The sequence below is a fragment of the Rhea americana genome, unplaced genomic scaffold, assembly GCF_003343005.1.
Source record: "Rhea americana isolate MKP2758 unplaced genomic scaffold, rheAme1 scaffold_0, whole genome shotgun sequence".
NCBI lineage: Eukaryota > Metazoa > Chordata > Aves > Rheiformes > Rheidae > Rhea > Rhea americana.
Genome location: NW_028185037.1, coordinates 4,948,898 through 4,956,483, shown reverse-complemented (window position 1 = coordinate 4,956,483; position 7,586 = coordinate 4,948,898).

Below are 7,586 nucleotides of genomic sequence, written 5' to 3'. Positions count from 1 at the left end.
AAAGAAAGACTAGATTCACCAGTGTGCTTTGACTGCTTTGTCTCATTCTGAAAATATAAAGTAACTATAAATGTAACATTACTGGGATGTAAATTGTTTTGTCATGGTAATAGATCTGATCTTAAAGGTTAAAATATATTGTTTACAAGATTGATATTTCAYATTTCCATGTCATTAGAAGTAATGAAAGGAAAATTCTCTGACAACTTCTTATTTCAGTGTTCTAGTATAAATTGTTCAGTAATTCTTAAAATGTAAGAAAATACACAGAAAAATACTCTGCACAAATAAAATTTACCACCAGCAGAATGGTTTTTATTCTTCAGTTACCGACATGCGGTACTAACATTACGTCTGTGTTAAATACTACTGATATAGATACACACACACTTAAAGCATACATAAGGTGGTGACATCCAGTTGTTAAACTCACAGGTGCTCACAAACACATATAGTTTATCATTTCAGCAGTCTAGTTAGAAATTCATGCTGGTCTATGGTGATTTAGATGAGAAAATTTCACTCATTTCTATATCACAGCAGATTTTCTGTATTGTGCAACTTTACAGAGGGATGGGGTAACATGATTGAAATATTTATATTAAGGCATAAACACACAAGACCTCTTTTCTTAGTATCTTAAGCTTAATATCAAGATATTTGAAGTCTGAAAGGATTTTAAGTTTTCCTGCCTGCAAGTGGGACCAGTTCCATAGTTACACTCTTAGGTGCATAATTCCTGAAAAGACACACAGCAAACTGAAAAGAGTAAAAGAGCTAAAATAATCACTACTTTTCTTGCTTGATGTACTTCTACTATTATTTCCCCCAAAGAAACACAAAAATAGTAGTTATTTTTGATAAATTTAAAGTGTATTTCAACCAGATGTTGAATTATGCAATGAATATGCTTGAACCATTATGCAGAGAACTGCCTTGGGTCCACTATAAAATGCCATTATTTGCCTAAACCACTCTCACAGCAATGTCAGAATGATATCAAAATATTATTTCTGAGCAGACTACTCTGAATTAGAGCCACTGGCGGTGTCCCTTTGGATGACAAGTGACTTTGGTGATTCTCCTTGAAAAGAATTTTGAGTGTTCGTGTTAAAAGGAATGCTAATTTCACTTTAAATATAGATTTCTTTAAAAGGTAGAAAATAGCTATGTCGATATTAGTGAAATAGAACTCATTTTAGCATTTCTTTTATAGTGTCACAAAGGAATATACACTTTTGAACAAAGTAACAGGGAAAGCAGCTTTAGGATTTGTTTCTCTCCCTCTTCTATTCGAGGATTAATTTAAAATAATAATAATAAAATCCTTAGAGCATCCATATGTGAATTCACCTCTTAACAAGTCAATTGTTTCTCCAGAGACTGAAAGTTATCAGCACAGATTAACAAATGGATGACAGTGAAGTYTAAAATGCTTTTGTATGTCATCCTGTATTGATGACTTTACCTCTGTTCCTGGCTTTTTTCTATTCTTTATTCAAAAGTTGAATATAATAAAATTTGGATTTTTTTCACTGCCTTTCACATTCAAAGTACYCTGAAGTGTTTTACAAGATAATGAGAGACAAGCTGCTCATTTAAGTGGTTGTACAAGAAACAGGAGACTCTACCCAGTGAAAAGAAGCGGATGATCTGCGTGTTCTTGTTTGGGTGACCTTCATGTTGACCTGAGCTGGAATTTTCCTAAATATGAATTGTAGGCAGAGCATAAGCAAGGGGAGAACAGCCTGAGCAGGCAGCCCAAATGTAGTTTAAGGAGTGGCAAATAAACAGCACTGCTAGGAGATGAATACACCTGAAGTACCAATGGAATCTCCCCAAGAATAAAGAGTTTGGGTTTTTATTCCCTGCTGTATTGTGCAGGAAAAAGGACAAGGCTGTTGGCAGGAATAATAGCAGAATATTAGAATTTACAAACACATCAGGAATAAGACTGTGGAAAAATACTCTTTTTACTAAAAATCAAGATGCAGTAGAGGTGCTAGATATAAATTTGAGTGTTCTGCCACCTGCTTATATAACTAGAGATTCTAATTCAAAAAAGAGTCACATATGTAACATATAACAGAGTTTAAAAGAGACTGTGCAAAAATAGCTATAATCCAAGAAAAAATATTTTCAAATAGCAAGAGCATAGACATAGATAGAGTAAACAAGACAGAATTGTAGCAGAAAGTAGAAAGCCTACCAAGAAGTCGTATCATTGCATTGAAAAATAAAACATCTGTTATAAAACACAGACAAAAGCTTTAGATAATCTAAGACTAGCATTATCCCAGACCATTTTGGATAGTCAGTATCATTATCAATGACAAGAATATGCTATCCAACTTCTCTTTTTTTTGTGATGTAAAAAATTAATTTTGCCTTATTAAGCCAGATGAACCATTCAACCATTGACAGTTTTTGCTGTATCTTTCAGCAGACACCATCAAATCTGAATGGCTTTTGGCAGAATATTACCAGGAAACAGGGGAATAGCCATTTGTATCAAATTTATTGCCAGTACATTCATCTATTAGGTGGTAGAAAAGGACATGAAGCAGTTCCTGTTGAGACACTAGAAGGCATAGAAGAATAGTAGGCATAATGCAATAAGTACAATATTAGAGTGCTTGACATTACTCCATTATTCATTTCTTGATTGGTGGTGGTCTCCAGATTTGGCTAAAACATGAGAACAAGTAAAGGAGTCCCATCTTAATGAATGAGAAATGACTCCAGCAATTTATAGAGGTGATTTATTATCTTAACTTCAGTACACTGTGAACCCTTGAAAACCTTAGCATATAACATTTTGTTATGGACATGGAGACCAGAGAATAGCATTTGAAATAAGAAAAACAAATCATAAGTGGATCACTAATCCTTGAGAACTATACATCTTCTGACAACTAAAATGAACTATTTTAAGTGAYGTTTGAGGCACTATTGACAGAAAGCAGAATCTACTAGTGAGTCTTTAGGAGCTGTAAGTTAGTGTCTTAGTTTAAAGACATGGTTCYTAAAGGTATTTGTTATTGTGAATCACTTTCAAGAGGTCATTTTAAAGACAAATAGAATAGATGTAGATGGTTTATTGTCATTCAAAAAGTTCCATAAAGAAGCTACCATGAAGAAAAAAGTACAATGAATGATGTTAGTTGTCTCTGTACTCTGAAGCCCCTAACACTGTATTGATTAAAAATGGTTCTACTGTTGTGCTGGGCATAAACAGCATGGTTTTGGTAGCAGCAGGTGGCAGTTGTGACCAGTGTAGGGGAGGCCACRAACGTCTGTGTGTGGATAGTAGCTGGGTCTGGCTAGCTCTGCAGCCAATGCAAGTGACCCCATTGCCTGCCAAAGCAACAGCCAGTCAAAGGAGCACAGGGCGCCCTGGATCAGGCATGTTTAAGAAAGGGCTGCARCTGCTATGAAGGAGACCCAAGTTAGAGATGCACCCTTGGAAAGAGTTGCTCTATGACAGAGGACATACTCCTCTATAAGGGCTATGGCCTGCAGATGACCTGTACCAGGACAAATGGAAAACAAGTAAAAAGCAAAGAATGGCAGAAATAAACCATTATGCACTGATCCTCACTCAGCTGCTGTGTCTGGACCACATTCTGTTCTGATAACTGATAACTGAAGTTATTGCATTAAAGTTGCCCCGCCACTGGCCTGGCAACAGATGAGGATAACCAGATTTATTCAACTATCTGGGTAGGCTGACCTTAGCAACTTCATGCCATAGTGCTCAATGAACCTTGTTGCACTCACTGTGTAGCAGTTGTAAATAACTGGTTGGTCATTCGTAGAGGAACTGGAGGAGAGACATGCCTAACATTGATTGAGGGGAGTCTCTGTTTGAATAGATGGGATTGGTACTCCCTACCTCTTAGCACTAGCCCTGCTGCCCTGCCATCTTTGAGAATCACTTTTCTGGCCAGCATAGATGGATGGATGGGATAGAAAGGCTGTGGGCTTTTGTAATAGGCAGTGTGGCTTGCACAGGAGAGACCAGTTGTCATTCCCTTGGCAACCCATGTGATTTGCCAGAAGCAGTATTATACTGATTGAGGAGCTACTGTTGAAATCCAAAAATTAATTAATTCCCTGGAAAAAGCAGGGAGGATCTCCAAAACTCATTCACTTTACAACAGACCTATTTGTTGTAGAACATACTTTGGAAGCCTACTGAATAATGATGGACAGCAGTAGACTTCAGAGCTTTGAATTAAGGCACAACCCTGTTGTTGGCTTACTGCAGTTTCAGACATGTTGCAGCTGTAGTATGAGCTGTGGTAGAAGCCAAAGACTATACTTGGTGTATTAGGTGTATTATACAATTGACGTTGCATTTTTTTTTCAATCTCTCTTGACAAAGAATGAGACCCCAATTTGCTGTCCCTTGGCATAGCATGCAATAAACCTGGAACTGGCTGCCTTAGGGATGAAAACACAGCCCCACCACCTGCCTTCGCTTCATTCACCAAATCTTAAAGCACGTATCTCCAGAGAATTTTTCCGTTACATTGATGAGATATTTACTGGAGGAATAACTGCAGAAGAAGTACTTACTAAGTAATGTGCAACATATAATTGTTAGCTTTCTAAATGCTGGATTTGCACTAAGCACTCCAAAGTCAAAGGGCCTATTTGAGAAATACAGTTTTTAGGCCTGCAGCAGCAAGATGGATGGACACGTATCACAACTACACAAATTTTCCTAGGTAAGTGCCATGGACCCCAGTACAATGAACAAGAAAGCCAAGCCTTTGGGGGCATTATGGGATTTTGGTGTATGCATATCCCTGGTTACAGCTAATTGACCAAATCCATATACCAAGTAACCCAACAAAAGACTCATTTTGAGTGGGAGGAGGAASAGCAGTAAGCTTATTAGCAGATCAAGTAGGTGATAGTGCATCCAGTGGCATTAGGACCAATCCAAGAAGGTAACAATGTAAAGACTTTGTCATATACCAGTGCAGAAAAGGACARTATCATATAGAGTTTGTGGCAACAAGCGCCTGAGGAGCTGAGAGGAATGCCATTGCCATTCTGGATTTGGAGCTAAAAAGGAGTAGAAAATAACTACACCTCTCTGGAACAGGAGGTCTCGGCAGCAAATGAGGACATTCTGTGTGCCACTGAAGTGTTAGGCACAAAGTGGCCACTGTGCTTATGCCTGAGAATACTATGGCTCTGATTTTATGTTCAAGATTTCAAAACCCACTGGGAGAAGATCAACTACTGCTATGTGGATCCAAAAAACGGATCCTGGCTCTTACTCAGCAGACATGTATTGGTTCAAGCTGCAGGCCAGGAACAGTTGAGCTTATTAGACCGTCAAATCAACAATGTAAGGAAGATTGAACTCCTTGGGTTGTTTGAGCCCCAGCATATGATGAATTAAGCGCTCAAAATAAACAATGGAGTTTGTTTACCAATGGATGTTGTAAAATCACAGCAGCAAACAGGAGATGGTGAACTGCTGCTTGGCATCCCTCCACAGGAGAAGCTGCCACCTGCAAAGGGACTGGAGGCTCAAGTCAGTTTGCAGAAGTAATGACCTTGAAAATAGACTTGGAAAATGCTCAGGAACAACACTGGCCCTGGGTATACTTATATACAGCCTCCTGGATGGTGGCTAATGCAGTGTGGAAATGACTTAAAAAGAATGGAATAGCGATAACTGGCATCAGTGAACAGTTGAGCCTGGAGAAGGAAGAGGAAAGGTGTTTCTCTGACTGTGTAACTGACTGTGTGTGTGTGTGTGTTGTGTGCGTGCAGAGGGTTCTGTAATATCTGAATCAGTAGTCAAAAGTTTGTGTTAATTGACAGTAAATTAAATTAAGGAAAATTCCCCAAGTGGAGACTGTTTTGCCTCTGACAGCTGTTGGCAAGATGGCACAAACAAGATGATTTCCAGAGTATACTTCTGAAAAACAGAAGGTCGATTCCGGCAACTTACTACATGAAAGTACTGAGAAGGCTACTGTACTGACTGACAGATCTTAAGAAACAAGTATGCCCARTTACTGAGGGGACTGCACAAGTAACCCTTGCAGATTTAGGAGCAGACCTAAGAAAAATATGTGTTTTGCACAGGACAGAAAGAGATTATCAGCCAGGTACGCAAACTCATTTGGCGCATATCTGGACTATGAAACAAGTGCAAACAGTACAAAGGAGGATATACAGCCTCAGAAAATTATCAACTCAACCTAGAAAACATCAGATCAAGATTTTTTAATTTTTAATTCCAGGAAATATATTGGTGACAGAAGGTTAATTCTCAAATTTCTGAGTAGTAGTCTACATGGATGGCAAAAAATGTGATGAGGAAATAAAGATAGATTTTTTTCAAATTTTGACCTATCTGACATTGACTCAGAAAATGAGCAACAGATTGCAGGAGAATTCAAGTGATTCAGTGGCATCTGGGAATGCAAAAACATAGTGGGTAACAGTAGGCAAGTGTAATCCCCTGGAAAGACATCCAAGAAACTAATGGCAAGGGCAAAACAAACAGAAAAGAGTCTTTATCTGCCAGTGTTGGATCCAGCAAAATGTCTTCCCAGCAAGCAAAGCAGGATCTGATGAGCTAGAGAAAAAAACACTTTTCTCCCCTGAAGTCATCTGGACCACAGTAGAGGAATGACAGGCACTGTTACAATTACGAGAATACCAAGCGAAGCAGGCAGCTCTCTACAGCAAAGAAACCAAAGCTCTGAGATGTGAATGCACAACTGAGCATGCTTGGGTCCAACCATCAAATAATCCCCTCTCTCCCCCTTCCCTCCCCCCAAAAAAATGGCAAAAAGCCATGTTACCATGGAAAACAGTGCATATAAGGTAAACATAGGCTGAGGAGAACAGTGGAGAGAAAATCATGGACAACTACATAGAACTGACAAACAGCATGTAAGAGGAAAAATGTCACATCCTATGACAAATAAGTTTGCCTAGCGCATGATCTGTGACAAGCATTGCATGATCTGACAAGCCCTCTTAGGCACCACAAATACTTCCACAATTAGATAGATAGCTTAAGACCAAAAATTTTTTAGCATTTATGTTTGATAGGAAATTTCAAAAAGATTTGTTCCCTTTTGGGTTCAGAAAAAATCGTCACAGTTTGCTCTGAAATAGAAAATCTAGATTTAGCCACCTGTTCATCATACCTGTTTCAAACAGATGGCATGATCTTTCACTTTTCAACCACATCCTATCTATGACTTTTTTAATCTCCTAACTACTGAAAAACATTKTCTTCCTGAAAACAAACAAAATAAGTATCTTAATTGATACCAGAAATTCCCAAATGTGAATAGTTAAACAATATATTATTTGATGCAGATAAAATTCGTTACCGTAGTCTCATGTTCTCCTCTGGTTCRATTTTTAGGTGAGAAATATTGCAATTGTCTTGTACAATCATTTCTTCAAGGCAGCTAGAGCAAGTTGCCCAGAACTGTGTCCAGCTGGGATTTGAATATCTCCAACGATGGAGACTCCCCAATCCCTGTTGAAAATCTGTTTCAATATTCAACCATACTCACAGTAGAATCATAGAATCA